The following is a 17,899-nucleotide window of genomic DNA, read 5'->3' as shown; positions in this document are numbered from 1 at the left end:
TCTATCTGACTGAACTCGACAGCAGCAGTGGACATGGAAGTTATACCAGTTTGGTGTTACTTTTCTAATGCTACATTTATAATTGTTGTAATTAATGATTCAATGTACTACATAGTTAAACCTGTGTTCCTTCCATTACAGAAATGTTATAAGATCTGCTCTGGTATTTCAGTTTTAAATATACTTCTTTTTTGGGAGTTGGGGGGATGAACTTGAGTGTAGTCATACTGAGCAGTTAACACATTCAATACTTTGTGTGCATGTTGGATAGATACAGTCACACAGAACTGAGCTCAACACCATCCTGTCTGTGTAATATATATTTAATTTCTTCTGTCTGTTTTCTGTTTCATGTCATTTAGGGATATAACACCCACACAGTGATGCAGAAAATGAGGTCATTATCAAGGCCTTATGTTACCATGGAGTTTTCCTGTTATTGAGAGGTGCAGGTAAATAATCTACTTGAGACAGGATATGGCAGCAGGTGGTCAATGACATTAATGCTCTTGGAGGACATGGAAGAACCTACTCCCAGATATGATACAGGGCAAGTGACATGATAACCACTTCCTGCCACATGGCTGCTGCAATGGTCCACTAACAGGTGGCTATGGGTGGTGGTCTTGCTACCAAACCACTACTATCTGAAATAGAGGAATTACTGTCAACTGTCAGAGATCAAGATAGCTTGGTAGATGGCTCCAAAAGAATCCTTGACACTGGGGCAGATGTGGATGACAGACCCAGAGTGATGCAAAGACAAGTGACATTGTTATATCTTTATATGCATATATATATATATATATATATATATATATATATATATATATATATATATATATATATATATATATATAAGATGCCTGATACATATGTATATGTGTACGTGTGTGTGTGTGTGTGTGTGTGTGTGTGTATTTGTGTGTGTGTATATATATATATATATATATATATATATATATATATATATATATATATATATATATATATATATATCCTTGGTGATGTTAACATTGTTTGGTCCAAACTCACAAATGACTCCCCCAACTCAGTATCCACCTACACGGCTTCCACCAACTTATAACATCTCCCACTCGCTTCAATAAAAATTCCACTTCCAGCTCCATCATAGACTGGATCCTTACCAATTCCCCCCACCAGTATCACAATCCCACCACCTTACCTGACTCCCTCAGTGATCATCTCCCTACCACCATCTTAAGACACTACTCCCATATTCCTAAACCCCACCTTATCAAAGACTGTTGAAAACTATCGACTTTCAATTCATCCCAATTTAACTCCATTCTCCACAGCATAGATTGGTCCATTCTAAAACAACTCCCCCTAAATGATGCTGTAAGCACTTTCAATAACATCTTCATAACTACCCCAAACTCCTTAGCTCCCTCTAGGAAGATCAGAGTAAAATCAAACCATGCTCCCTGGGTCTCCAAAGAGACTCAGTCCCTTATGAAACAAAGAGATCATGCTTGGAAAACCTGGACTAAAACTAAACAACCACCTTTTCTTCAAACATACAGGCAACTGAGGAACCTTGCAAAAAAACATACAACTAATGACAAAAAGTTATACTATAGCTCTGCTCAGCTTAACAACAAATCCAATCCTCGAAAATTTAGGTCAACTCTCAACAACATCCTCTATCCTGGAAAGCCCTTTAATCCCTCCCCATACCCTAGCTCTTCCTCTCAGGAAACAGCTACCCTCCTGAATAAACACTTTATCTCTTCCATCCAAAATCTGGTAACCTCTAAGCCAAACTCTACTTCAACACCCATCTCTCCAAGTCCCACTAGCACAACTTTGCTTTCCTTTGAGCCAGTTCCCATTACTTACATCAAATCTCTACTACTCAGGCTAAAACCTTGCTTTCCTTCCACTGACAATCTATCTCCTACATTCCTCAAACTTGCTGCTGACTCAATTGCCTATCCTGTATCTATACTAATTAATCGATCTATTCTGGAATCAACTGTCCCCACCCTTTGGATATCTTTCTTCTCTATCCCTCTTCATAAAGGTGGAAACTCCACTGACCCCTCAACCTACCAACCCATTGCCATTCTGTCCCCCCTCTCCAAGATATTAGAAAAATGTATACACTCACAGCTTCTCAATCACCTCTTCACACACAACTTACTTACTCCTACCCAACATGGATTTCGTCCTCACCACAGCACCACCACTGCCCTCCTCTCCTTCACTCATATCATTGCAGAGGCCCTAGACAACAATAAACTCATTTCCTGTCTCTTCCTGGATCTCTCCAAAGCCTTCGATACTGTCTCTCATCCTCTACTACTATCCAAACTCACAAATCTCTACCTATCCCCCTCCGCACTTGCCTGGTTTAATAGTTATCTATCTGGCAGGGAACAATCTGTCAAATGGCTCTCATCCTCCTCACCTTTCCTTCCCATCTTCACTGGTGTTCCCCAAGGCTCCATCTTGGGACCCCTTTTGTTTAACATCTTCACCAATGATCTTTACACCTCATGCAAAGAATCCTCCCTTATTCAGTATGTCGACGACTCCACACTTATATCCATCTCAAATAACATTCCTGAACTACACTCCCTGACCCAACGGGCCTTACTATCCACTGAACAATGGCTCTCTCACAACCTATTGATCCTAAATCCCAAAAAGACCAAACTCCTACTTTTCCTTCCCCGTTCTCTTTCTCATCACAAAACCTCCTTTTTTATTACATCTTCTAATAATACAAATATCCAACCTGACATCCACACAAAACTCCTAGGGGTCATTATCGATGATGAACTCAAGTTCAACCTACACATACTCCAATGTATAAAAAAAAAAAAAAAACAGAAACTAGGTCTGCTATATCAGAACAAAAAATTCCTAACCTCTGAATCTAGACTTACCCTGGACCAGGCACTCCTCCTCCCCTCCCTCTTATACGCCACCCCAGTTCTTACCAATATCCAGGCCTCCACTCTAAACAAACTGCAACAGACTTACCATAAAATAGCCAGATTCATTACTAACTCCCCATATAACTCACACCACTTAATTTATTTAAACTCTCTTCAATGGCTTGAACTTCCCCAGTTTCTGCTATCTTATTAATTTCATATGCTACACTCTATTCTTTATAAGCCCTCCTTCTGTCCATCTCTATCTTCCTTAGTCTCCATTTACATGCCATCCCAGACCCTCCGTACTTCTAACCAGCAATTACTTGATGTCTACCACCCAAAAAGGTCAGTAGGCAAACTACTCTACAAACACTCCCTTGCCCATGCTTGGAACAGACTTCCCATTGACTTACGTTCAATCTCCCACACCTCACACTTTAAAAATGAACTAAAAGCTTATTTTCTCAATTCAAGAACCTGCCCTTGCCATGACCCTACCTAGTCTTCCTTTCCTTTATGTACCCTCAAAAGGACCATACTTAGTACCTCATTACACCTCTCTCTCCAATGTGTCTACTATGCATTTGCACAATTTTATACAAACAAAAAATGTTCATTGTTGACCTATTGAACTATATCAATGCAAAATTGTTACTTAGCTTCTTTTTAATGCAACTTTAAATTTATGCATGTATCCCAACATATGTGAATCGTTTTGCTATAGCTGCTATTATATCAATATTGTTTAAAATTGTACTTGTTTTAAAATGTATTACTGGAGCTTTTCTCCTCGGGTCTCCACTGAAAATGGGCCACAAGCCCAGCTGGACAAACCCGGTTAACAAATGTCAATAAATAAATAAAAAAAAAATATATATATATATATATATATATATATATATATGAATGACAAAATCAAAATCAGTGCTGTTACAACAAAACACTGCTTTATCTCAAATAAAAACTTTAATAAAATAGTAAGACTTACAAAAACTTCCAAGAACTTATAAAACCGGCATATACGAGCTTTCAGGTACAAGATTACCCTTCATCAGATCTGTTAAACTAATCAGCTATGTCAAAATTTAAAAAACCTTTCAGCCAATCAACATTAATACTTCAGCTTCTGCCCCCTAAGGGTGGGTTTCAATGGAAAGTATGAGTTTAACCCAGGATATCTATGTGCTTGGGACCTTCCTATCCATTTAATTTCTGCACGTTCCAAGTAATTATTATGATCACCGCCTCTCTAAAACAGAACTTGTATCCATTTAATTCATGCACATGTTTTGCCAGGGGATATTTAAGATCTTTCAGATGGCTATCACTGATATGCTTAGATTTCCTTTCTTTAAACCATCTCACAGTCTTACCTACACAGAAACATGTACAGCTGTTGCATGTAACCAAGTATGCCAAACTTTTAGTAATATAGTCAGCATACAGCTTTGGTATAAGCATAAAATTAATAAATGGGTGTTTGAAATCTTGTTCTTTAGATATATATTTGCAATTAGAACAACAACGACATGGATAGGTTCCTTTTCTGCTGGACTATATCTTTACAGGCGCTATATGTTTAAAACATAGCATTTGCTTAAGATTGCAACTGTTCTTAAAGGAAAAATGTTGTCTATTTCTAACAGTATCTTTAATTGTCTCATCAGATGTAAGGATCTTCCAGTTAGCTTCACTGATGTCACATACATACTTAATATCACTTGTATAGGTCAGGACAACACGACTGACTTGCTCCATTTGTGGCCTCTTTTTCATTTGTTCAGAACTCTGTTGGGGGCAGGTGTCATTCCAATACAAGTAGGGTCTCCCTTTTTGTCCACGTACAGCCCTAACCTTCTGTTTTGCCTTAACAAACTTTTCCTTATCATAGCCTCTATGTTGAAAAAATGTCCCCATTCTTAATACTTCATCACAAAATCATCTTCTCTAGTACTTAATCTGGAAACTCTGAGCAGCTGTGCTTCAAGTATACTAGAGTAAATATGCTGGGGATGCATACTTGATCTTACCAAATAATTATTCTTCCAAATTTCCTTACAATACAGTTGTGTATCAGTCTTTCCACAGTTATTCTTAATGGTCATCACATCCAAGAAAGGTAGCATCTCATAGGAAGAATGCATGCTGAATCTAAAAAACTCAGTAGTCCCTTCAAAGAATCCCCCTTCAAAGAAAGTTTATCTTCCTTTCCTTCCCATAACATATATATATATATATATATATATATATATATATATATATATATATATATATATATATATATATATATATATATATATATATATATATATATATATATATATATATATATATATATATATATATATATATATATATATATATATATATACATATATATATATATATATATATATGGATCACCTTTATTTCATTGACAGTTCATTTCATTGACACTCAACTCAGCAGGCCCTATTCACTGAAACTTCATTTCACTGACACTTCATTTCACTGACACCCATTTCATCGACAATAGCATATGGCCTATTCCCCCACTGTACAGTGACCCTGGAGTTAAAATAGATAGTAAGGGGGGGGGCACAGCCTCCCACATACTGGGGTCCTAAAATTTTTTTTGGAAATAGTTATTCATTGCACTTGTAAGAATACATCTGTATACTGTAAAACATTTATGATATGTGGGGGCCTATGCCCCCCACGCCCCCCATTGTGGGGGATGTGTCCCCCACACACCCCCTTACTATCTATTCTAACTCCAGGGTTGCTGTACATTGGGGAATAGGCCATATACCATTGTTGACGAAATGAGTGTCAGTGAAATAAAGTGTCAGTGAAATGACGTTTCAGTGAATTGGGCTTGCTGACTTGGTTGTCAGTGAAATGAACTGTCGACAAAATGAAGGTGACCCATATGTATAAATATATATATATATATATATATATATATATATATATATATATATCATTGACAAAATGCTGATAAAACCTCACATGCTGTGAGTATGGATTGTTATTATACACAAAACCATGTTCCCAATTTGCCATTACAAGATTATCATAGCTATAGCTGCCTGGGGTGCCCATAGCTACACCCCATTGTTGCCAATACAAATTGCCTTCAAAGATCATCACATTGTGTTTAAGCATTAGACTTAACAAAGCACATATTACATTGATTTGACTGATACTAATATCAGCTTCTCTACATAGAAATTCTCTAATATCATTTAACCCAAAGTCATTCAGGATAGCCGTGAACAGGCTAACAACATCCATAGTCACTAACAGAAGCATATTGATATTTTGTTGTTGATTAATAAAGGCATTAAGAGATTATAGTAAATGTCTAGTATCTTTGATAATCCCTGGTGCTTTAACCAGAAAACCTTTCAACTGGTGCTCAATATAAATAAAACCTGGCTCTCTAATCCATCTGTTGCCTGCCACAATAGGACGCATAGGTGGATTATTCTCATTTTTATGCAGCTTAGGCAGAACATTAAGTATCGGGATGATTGGATCCTGTACTACTAAATAGTCAAAACCATCTTTTGTAACAGATCTATGCATGAGCAGCTCATGGAGGGTATCATTCACTGATTTCTTTAATTATACCAGCTTCATACTTGCAATTGGCTTATAAGTGTCCTCATCGGTCAATAACTCTCTCATTTTCATCACATAAAATGGCCTGTTCATCAGAACAATGGCTCCACCTTTATCTGCAAGGTCTGATGAAGCATTGTTATTTTTAATGCGAAAGGGCTTACCTTCATTAAACTGTTGTCTGCTCATTATTATAAGTTGGTATTTGGTGCTTTATACAACTTCTGCTGTGCAAGTCACTGTATTTCTTCTTTTATTACAAGTGTATTCTGGTTTGTGGATTCCAGCAACATTACCTGATGCTTTGCTTTGGTTTTGTACTTGCCCAACAGTAATGTAAAAGCACAACACAACGTATCAAACCCACCCAGATGGGTGGGCTGCACCTCCACCCTCCCAACTATATAGACGAACTCCGGGATTGCACTACATTGGGGAGAAGGGCATATTCCCCAATGTTGGGCAAGTATTTACTTACCCTGAGAAACACTTTACCATTCGGTAAACAAAGGGTTAATTCTTTTCATCTCAGCAAATTCATCTTTGGTTATTTCAGCTTTTGGCCATGTGAAGGGGATCCATACATGCTCACACATACATATAGATAGATAGATAGATAGATAGATAGATAGATAGATAGATAGATAGATAGATAGATAGTGTGTGTATTTGTGTGTGTGTGTGTGTGTGTGTGTGTGTGTGTGTGTGTGTGTGTGTGTGTGTGTGTGTGTGTGTGTGTGTGTGTGTGTGTTTGTGTATGGGTCCCAGAAAGTTGTCGAATGGTGCTTTGGTCAACATCATATATCCTTTTCCCTGGGGATTGTGTGATCTCTGAGTTAGAATATGTAATTAGCAGGGGTGTGTTGGGTATGCTTTCATTGTGGGTTTTTTTTTTTTAAGTTTTGCATGCTCCAAGATTAATTCTTGTACATGCACAGTAGCATTTATTTGATTTATTAAATGACAAAGGAACATACTGTTCAGCTTCCATTAATGAGGTGGATATAGGCTACCAAACAATAGATTTATATTTGGAAGAGTATCTGTTACAGCAAAGAGTCTCTCTGGATCCCTATAATGCCCTGAAGGATCAGCACCCTACCGTCCCCACAATATTTGGCATCCTCAAAATTCATAAAAATCTGCACCCCCCCCCTTTTTAGACCCCTTGTTGCAGGTTGAGGATCAAAGACTTATCCCATAGGGGTATGTATTGATAGTTAAAATGGTCTGTGATACTGTGGCCCACCTTATTATTGACTCCTAAAATTGTTTAGGGAGACTTAAGGATGACCTTTGGGATAAGAAAGTTCTATTTTTAACAATAAATGTTGTGGACCTTTTCACTTCAATCCCTAAAGAAGAAGGTTTGGAACATTCTTATAACAGTATGACTAGATACACAACCTTTTCTGGTGTTAAGATAAACCTTATAAATGAATTAATGTCTATAGTTCTTGATTGTAACTATATTTTTTTTGAAGAGGAGCTTTTTAATTAAAACAAAAGTGTAGCCACGGGGGCCTCTTGTGCCCCAGTCTACTGTATGCCAAACTGGTTTTATTGGATTGAGAATCAAATTTTGTTTTTGGGGGTGAATATCATGAATACATAAAATTATATGTGAGGTTCCTTGATGATGTCTTTATCCTGTGGAATGGGGCTGTAAAAGAAATTGACAATTTTGTTAATTATCTTAACAGTATGTTTACATTTTTAAAGTTCACATATAATTGCAATAAGAATTAAATAAATTACTTGTATTCACTTATTAAACACACCAGGGCAGGCTTTAAATCAATAATTTCCAGGAAGCCTACTTTTAGTAATTCCTATTTGGACTTTTCTAGTTGTCATCCCCTTAGTCAGATGAGAAAAGTATAGTGAAGGGGCAATATATAAAGGTCACCATGATGACTTCACACTTTGAGGATGTTCTGGATTCATTTGCCCTTGTAGCTAATGTGTTTTTAGCCCAAGGACATCCCCCATTTGACAGACAATATACAGGGGTATGTCCAGTCTCAATGGGGTGAGAAATATAAACCCTTTTTGGGGGTAGGACTAACACCTAAAGGACAAAAACAAAATGGGAAAAAAAATTGAAAGAGCTTTAGTGGTTGAATATGGGTCACAAACACAAGAAAATAAGAATATAGTAAAGAGAAACTGGAACATTTTAAAGGCAAATCCACTAATTTTTCAAGTTTTCAAATTTTAGGGCCTGATCCTATTGTCATATTTAAGACATGATCTGATTTAAAAGAAAGATTTGAAGGTGGGTTACAACTTTGTAACTATCAAGGGACCCAAAGGAAAGGAACAGTGAAGTGTGGTTCATGTGTCCAATGTCCCTATATTTTAGAGGTTCAAAATTTAATTTTAGACAATGATGTAGGCTACAAAGTTGTATTTGTAACAGGGAATTGTCAGTCTAAAGCAGTTGTTAACATAGCCAAGTGTTTAGGGTACCCAGCTTTTGATGTGGGCACAACGAAGAGACCTCTCCAAAAAGAATATATGAACATATTTATCAAGTAGGTAAACACAGCAAGAACAATGTTTTATATAAGCATTCTAAAACACGCCTCCATTGTAAAAACTTTTAGTATAATGGAGCAAATTAAAGTTAACCCTAGGGAAGGGGCTATGAAGGGTATATTAGTAGAAAAGGAAGTGAAATGGCAACTTAGATTACATGCCTCACAATATCCTGGTATAAATGAAAATATTTCTCTACAACCATTATTGAATAGGAGAGCACGTGTATTTTAACTTTTAACATTAGTTTTTAATTCTAAGTAGATACATTTTAATGTACCTTTTTTGTGTTTCATATGTTCTTATATGTATTTTAAAATTCTGTACTATTAATCTTTAAGAATGCTTCCCTATTTACAAGTAATTGGTGATTCACTTAGGTATAAAAAGTAGTGCCTTTTGGTGAACTGTGATTCTGATGAAGTCCTACTTTGTGAAGGATGAAAGCACTTAATCAGTTTTTAATATTTCAATTTTGTGTTTGGATTAAAGTGTTTTTATTTAGGAGGAGGTGAAGTCTGGTTTTTGACTGCAAGAGTTACACTTTGTGGAGATTAATTGGTCCAGTAACTCTACACTACTGGTGGTTATTAGTAGTAGCATGTCAACATGCATTACATTGATCAATTTGTTTCAGCATTAAGAATGTCAACATAAATGGTATTCAATCAATTTAAGTAATTATATAAATAGATAGATACATGTATATAGATAGATAGATAGATAGATAGATAGATAGATATATAGATAGATAGATATAGAGCCAGTGATAACTGTGAGTTCAACCACAATCATATATAAATAGTGGAGTTTGCTTTGGGGTTGGAGGGAATACAACTGTTCACTACATTTTTTATGATAACATTTTTAATCTGCACTTCTGAAGAGAACTGTTCTCCTTTTCTTGTTTCATTTGCAGTGTCATACTTGCCAGACCTCTTTATTTTCCATTCCTCACATACAGGCATTTCTGGATTGCAGGATACCAGCTCACATGGACATGGTAAGCACACATTTGTCTATTGTTAACACTCACTATAAGGTAGATTCAGGTCTATATGAGAGTAAATGTTGTGTTGTTTCGACATCTAAGAAGTTTAATATACCATTAGTATAAGGACAATATGTGATCAGTTTTATTCTCCCTTTTTATTTTTGTTGTGTTTATTACATGTTATCCTGAGAGTGGCAATGTGGCACTCCTACCACGTCATGTCAGAGTATCTGTTGCCTCTAATGATGATTATGGTTATGAGCAGGCACAGTCTGGGGGTGCAGAGGGTCAGTCTGACACTGAGGTTGTGACTATCACAGCTCCTGTCCCTGTTTCATACACAGTCAGTGTGTCTACGCATACCCATGACACAGAGACCTCTGATATTGGACAGGTTGAGAGTGACACAGTTGATCAGGCTAGTGTGGGTATTCCGATTGCAGAGACAACTACTTCTCCTTGTAGCCATTGTGAGGGTGTGGTGCCACACAGAAGGGCTGTTTGGGGTGCTTGGAGGAAGCTTGCTCTCCACTCTCCTCCTGAAACTGGTTTGTCATTAGGTGTCCCCTGACATTTCTATAGGACCATAGTGGAGGCACAGAGCCTTGGAAGAGATAGTGTGACTACTAAATGTTGGGCATTCTGACATGAGTGACTCCTTGAACCATATGGGCAACTCCTTAGACAGGATGAATGACACACTGAACTGGTCAGTTTCTGTGATGCAATATCTGTTGGGTGAGGGTAGTCATCCATGTGGCATGAGAGCTGCTACATCTCCTTGTATTAGCAAACATGGCATGCAATATCCCAGTCTCACAGAGACATTACATCCACTTCTGTGTCAGTGATTGCAATGTCCATACTCATATGTGGTAGGCCACAGGGTCAAGGTTCTAGACATAGTCATGAGGAGAATGTTGCTCATGTTCAGGAAGCACCCTGATTTCTAGCCAGGGCCATAGATGTAGCAGTTTAACTCATGGTAGATGTAGATCAGAGTGTAGCATGTATGTGCACTATGTCCTTAAAGACATAGTGCACATACACGCTACACTCATGGTAGATGTAGATCAGAGTATAGCATGTATGTGCACTATGTCTTTAAGGAGCATGTGAGGCCTTGAGACACGTGCAATCCCTAGTGCCATTTTGAAGAAGCAGCCAGTATACAAGCATGTATGATCACAGTAGTTAGTTTGTATATAAGTCATTAAGTCATAGTCAAATAAGCTTTACAGTAATGTGTTTGCATAGAAAAAAGCTGCTTAAACAGAGCCCATGAAGAGTCATTTATTCGTGTACCAACATGAAAGCAACATGATGTCAGAACCAGGATGGAAAAGAACAAAACATTTGCTGCCATGAGATGTAAAGGTGACAGAGAAGGCAAAACCAAGAGAAAACAGTATGAACATAAATAAATAAAATAAATAAAAATAAATAAACATAACCAGAAGGAATAAAAGGTGATAAAAAGCAACACAAATTATTTACTTGATGCAAAGAGACAAGAAAAGGCATCACAAGGGCATAAACTGGATTATCAGGCAAGCAGAAAGCTCAAAAGTTTGTTAATTAAAGAAAATGTTTAAGATAAAAGTGTTTGATGAAATGAATGTGGTTAAAGTACAAAATGAGCATGTTTAAGGCAGAAAGAAGTGTGTAAAAGTGCCTACAGTGTGTGCTTATTACTGTGCATGTATTTCAAAGAGTTCATTCTGTGTACAGTGCAACTATCTCGTATCATTCAATTGAAGCATGGTTGTTTGAAGGAAAGTTCTTGTGCTGGGTGTGGTTGTTCGCAGAGTGCCGCCATTGCAAAGTGCTTCTTGTATTGTAAGGAGCTGCCTGGCAAGGTGCTGCCATTCTGGGAACATTTCAGTGTATTGCATCTAGTTATGTACAAAGTGCATGTATCTCAAGAGGCATTGAATTTGGGCAACCTAAATCAGATTGTTCGCATTGTGCAATTGCTTAATGAGTTTCTTAAATTAAAGAAAGGAGTTTGTTATATTTATTTATTTATTTATTTTACATTTGTTGACCGGGATAGTCCAACTGGATTCAGCGGAGGCCTGGTAGAAAGTAAGGTAATATCAGCTGGAAGAGAGTTCCAGGGTCTACTTACAGAGTTTGCAAAGAGAGAGTCACCGGCTGTGTTATTAATTTTGGTAGTCTGAATTAGTAGTTTGTTAGAGGATTGAAGTGGTCTAGGATTGTTATAGGGGGTAATATTTTTAAGTGCAGGAGTATTGTCCGGATTATAGAGGATTTTATAGGCCATAATCAGTTGGTTATACTGGATTAGGCTGGGTAGTTCAAGCCACCCAAGCTGATTTAGACTGATGCAATGATGTGTCCTAAAAAGCAGCCCAGTGGCAAACCTGGCAATGTAGTTGTAGCAAATTGAGAGTTTGTTAAGGACAGTCTTGTTTGAATTTGAGAGTAGAGGGGATGCATACAGAAGAGTTGAAAGAAGGTGAGAGCGAGCTATGGCAATTTTAGCTGGAGGGGTTAGGAAGGCTTTTATTCTGTAAAGTGACCCCAGTTTTTTAGTGATGGTTTTGATATTTTGGTTAACATGTAGGTCGAATTTTAGAATATTATCTATGATGACAACTAATAGTTTTGTAGAGGGGTCAGGGGAGATTATTGTGCCATCATTTGAATTTATGGTAAAGGTGAAAGCGGTAGACCTACGTTTTGGTGAAAATTACAGCATTTTAGTTTTTTTGGGATTTAGGATCAGATGACATTCAGAAAGCCAGTTTTCTATTGTATTAAAGGTGGTCTGGGTAGCTGACCATAACTCTATTGGAGATGTGGCAGAGCAAATCAGAGTAGAGTTATCAGCATATTGGATACAGCTGACTTTTGGGATGACAGTATAAAGGTCGTTAATGAAGATGGAGAACAGCAAGGGCCCTAGTATAGAGCCTTGTGGTACTCCAAGGGTGTTAGGTACAAGATTAGAGAGTTTGTTCTGCTAGAGGACAGTCTGCTGTCTACCATTCAGGTAGGATTGAAACCATTGAAGGGTCTAGTATCTAGGGATTAAAAGTTGGTGATCAGCCATATTGAATGCCTTGGAAAGATCCAAGAAGAGGGCTGAGGATATATAATTATTGTTGCAATTATGGTTTATGGTGTTGGTAAAGGCTAGGAGGGCTGAAGTAGTACTGTGATGAGGACGGAAGCCATGCTGAGTGTCTGCCATAACATGATTCTGGATTAGGTGGTGCATGAGTTGTCTATGAATACATTTTTCCATAATCTTTGCAAGTGGGGAGGGTATAGCTATTGGCCTATAACTGGAGAATTCTGTAGAGCTGCCTCCTTTGTGAAGTGGGATTACATAGGCTATTTTCCAGATGGTTGGAATTTTAGCTTCTACTATGATTCGATTGATTAGTATTGAGACGGGGTAAGCAATAGCATTAGCTGATTTTTGTAGGTACTTGGCAGGGAGTTGATCAGCAGAAAGTGTAGTGGGTTTTTTGATCAGGTACGGATAAGTGAAGTGGTGACTGGCTAGAAGCTGAACGCGAGTAGGTTTCTAGGGGTAGTACTTTCAGGACCAGGGGAGCTAGGAGGTAGTTGGCTAGCTAGGGCTTGAATTGTCTCAGTAAAGAATCAGTTAAAACTGTCAGAAACATCTTCAGGGGTTTTATCAATAGTAGCAGCAGAGATTGGGGTTGAAGTTTGTCCAGGATGTAGTAGATTATTTAAACCTGCCCAAAACTTCTGAGGGTTATTTTGATTTACTGTCTCTAAATTACAGTAGTATTGTTTTTTGTCTTGTAAAATGGATTTTTTAGTTTCGTCCCTGGATTGCCTGTATTTAATGTGATCTTGGGGGTCTTTAGAAGAACACCATAAAGCCCATGTTTTGTTTCTAAGGGTAATTTTGAGTTTAGACTCTTTAGAAAGCCATGGCGCAGTTTTTGCCTTTGTTCTCTTTGAACGAACAGCTGCATGCAAATCAAGGATCTCAAGGAATTTGTTGTTAAAGTATGCTACTGCTTCCTCTAAGGGGAGATGTTTTAGAATAGATCAATTACATGAGTTTAGTTCTTGTTTGAATTTGGCAGGGTCAAAGTTTTTATTGTTTCTAACCTTTCTGAGTAAGGGTTGTTGGGAATTAATGGCTTTGTGCTTAATTACATATGTGAGGAGGTGATCGCTTAGGCCATCAGGGAGAGTACCAGAGGTGTACAGTTGGGGGTGACTATTTATGAGTACCCAGTCAAGTATGCTTTCTTTTTGGTTGGGTTTACCTATCCTGGTAGGGGTGGATATGATTTGTGTAAATGCATGCAGGCTAATATGGGTGGTTGGGGATTCTGAGGAACAGGTGCCCCAGTCTATGTTAAAGTCTCCAAGTAGTAGGGTTTCTTGGGGGTAGTGACATGATAGCCAGTGCAGGATATCTTCAAGTGTAGATATACTGTTACCTGGGGTAATGTACATACAGATGATATTAATGCATTTATTTTTATTAAGTTGCAATTTGGTGCCAAGAATCTCTGAGTTATTAATCTAAGGTGGTTGTATTACATCTATTCAACTCAGATTTATAGAGTACAGCTACCCCAACCCCCTTCCTGGAAACACAATCCAGCCTGTGTATGTTGTACTCAGGTGGTAACACTTCATTGTCTGTAGTGTTAGGTTTTAACCAGGTTTCAGATAAACAGAGAATCTCAGGGGAGTGGACATCCAGAAGTGCATGCAATTCATGTACCTTGTTATTAATGCTTCTAATATTGAGATAACAGGCTAGGAGAGAGTTAGTTTGCCTATTAATTGTTGGTTTGTAGCTTAGATTGCAAGTAGAGGGGGTATGTGTATCTGAAGTGGGTGAGCCAGGGTTGGGGTGAATATCATCACCAAGTATTAGGTTAAGTCTATACTTGGTGATGAACTTCAGGAATTTGTTTATTAGTTTGTGGTAGTGTTTGGATCTAGAGCTAATGTGCCTGGGGTTGAGATGTTGCTAGACTGAACAAGATGTTGGATAGGACCTGGTACTGTAATTATGGTTGAAGGTGGGAGGATTTACAGCTGGGGTGATAGTATGGCCTTTTGGGACCTGAAATCCCATGAGAAACTGGTTTTCATACAAGGTAAGGAGGTATGGTGTGAACAAGAGGGGTAGTAAAGAGGAGTATATCATTATTTGTGATTCAGCTAGTGAGTTAAGGAACTGTTTTACCTGGTGATGCAACACCAGAAGATAGAGTGGTGAGGTAAAGGTACTGGAAGGGGGATGGGAGAATGCCAGATGAAAGCTAATAGGCGCTATTAAAATGTAGGTAGAAGAATGGGGGTGGGAGGAATTATCCCAGATGAAAGCAGATAGGATCTAGAAAGTGGGGGAGTGGCTATAGTACTTTACATTTAAAGGTACTGGGGGCAGGAGGGAATTGGGGGCAGGGAGGGGAGCAAAGAGAGCCCAAGCGTAGCGAGGGCGAGCGTAGCAGAGCTATTGCAGTTTGTAGTTTCCTAAGGTGTCCTAAAGCTATAAGGTAAGTATTATAGCTCTTAATGTAAGAGTCAGTTTACTTAAGTTACAGGGGAAGGAGGCACTCAAGTAGAAAAAAAGAGCCCTATGGCTGGCCAAAATGGTGACCTGCTTAATTACACAGCACTGTAAGTGAAAGCTTAACAAACGCTTTTTGTGTGCAACCTACTCTGCTTAAATGCTGAGAGAAACTGATTTTGTTATGGTGACCAATTGCAGTCCTGTAGACTCCATTTTGTAGGTAAATGTAGAGTTCAACTAGGAAAAGAGAAAAGCAGAGATTCTAGGGTAAACATGAAGGCAACAACAGGCAGTTATTTTATAACAATACATTTGATTACAAGAGTGTTTCAGTGTTCATGAATGGCTCAGTTGCATTGCAAAGTTCTTGAATGTTTCTTAAAGTGGTGACTTTAATAAAGTGATAATGCATGACTGTTCCATGCCTGCCTCTATAGATAAATTTCAAGCAACTACTTTAGCATTTTTGCCTTTACCAATTCCAATAGCCGATGACTCAGCATTGTTGCTTTTACTTATCGAAATTCATAAAAGCATCCCAAAGTCCGAGAAACTTATCGAAATTCATAAAAGCATTGCAAAGTCTGAGAAACTTAAAAAGTTTATAAAGTATCGCATATATATATATATGTGTGTGTGTGTGTGTGTGTGTGTGTGTGTGTGTGTGTGTGTGTGTGTGTGTGTGTGTGTATTTGCAAGACCCTTCGCTGGTATGTGTTAATATGGCTGATGAATTTAGAAAAACACAACCGCTTGTGTTTGACCAGAATATTGCAGAGAACTGGAGAATATTTGAACAGAAATATATTTTTATACAAGCAGCTTATGCAGATAGAGATGCATGCACAAGGATATTTATTTTTGTTGAATCTAGCAGGATCTGAGGCTAAAGAGAGAAATAGGGATCATTTGTATATGCACCAGCAGTGTATGAAGGTGAAGGTGTGGACTGCCATATTGTTGTGAAAGTTGAATCCATAGAAGACTCAGAGTAATTAAAGCATAAGTTCAGAGAAATGTGCAACCCCTAGATGAACATTGCATTATAGAGGCATTTGTTTTACACAAGGAATCAGAAGTCAGGGGAAACATTTGCAGCTTATATAACTGAATTGAGGAACAAGGCCAAAACGTGTCGATTTGGTGACTTGAAAGATGAGCTGATAAAGGATAGACTTGCATGTGGTATTAATAGTGCTGCTGTGAGGAAGATTTTGCTTTGTGACAGTGATTTGATATTAAGTAAGGCAATAGAGATTTGTCAGATCCATGAGGTGACAGAAAGGCACACGAGCATGCTTACAAATTACAAAAGCATGGTTTCAGTAAGCTCCAGAGCAAACGTAGACAGTATGCAACACATGGCAAGCAGAAACAGGCCTAAGCAAAGAGCAACCATAGGAATTCTGAAGAAGGTGCCAAGTATTCCAGAAAGTTCCAGAAGTGCAAGCTCCACCGTCATCTCAGTGCCATATAAGCGTGAGTCAGCAAAACCCAAGTCTAGCTTTATTGCTAACTGTCGAAACTGTGGTGCACATTATGAATCTAAAAGAGAAAAATGTTTAGGATATGGTCAGCAGTGCCACAAGTGTAAAAACTGGAACCACATTCAAAAGTTTTGCAAATCAAGCAAGCCTCACACAGTTGTAAGGAAAGGTCATACAAGAAAACAAGGTGCTCAACTAGAGCAATCAGCTTTTTACATAGATAGTGTATCAGTGCTGGGAGAAAGAGTTGACAAAGTAAAATTATTAACAAGGAGTGAAGAGTTTTGCACAGTTTGGATCAATGGAAAATCCACAGAGCTCAAAGTGGGCACTGGATCAAAGTGCAATGTTATATTAGCAGATACATTTGCAAAAGTAAGAATCAATGAACAACTCAATGTAACCAGCAGTGTGAGACTTGTTGCGTATAGAGGTGAAGAAATTCAAACCAAAAGTTCAGTAATATTTCCATGTTATATGGCTGAGAACTGTTACAACTTATTATTCTATTTAGTCCAATGACCAGTGCAAACTTTATTAGGTCTCAAAGATAGTTTGAGAATTAATTTGCTTTCTTTTGTTAAAGATGTTCATTATGTGAGTGCACTTCCAAGTTCATGTTTTGCAGAAGCCATTTTCTCAGAGTATGCTGATGTTTTCAATGACAAGTTGGGCAAGCTTCCAGTTGTGTATTTTATGAAATTAGACCTCAAAGTCACTCCAGTGGTCAGACTAGCAAGAAGAGTTCTGATACTTATGCAAGATAAAGTCAAAGCTCATTTGGACAAGATGGTACAGCAAAGTGTGATTTCTC

Source organism: Protopterus annectens, chromosome 3.part1, assembly GCF_019279795.1.
Source record: "Protopterus annectens isolate FY-2018-M chromosome 3.part1, PAN1.0, whole genome shotgun sequence".
NCBI lineage: Eukaryota > Metazoa > Chordata > Ceratodontiformes > Protopteridae > Protopterus > Protopterus annectens.
Note: the sequence above shows the minus strand (reverse complement) of the source record.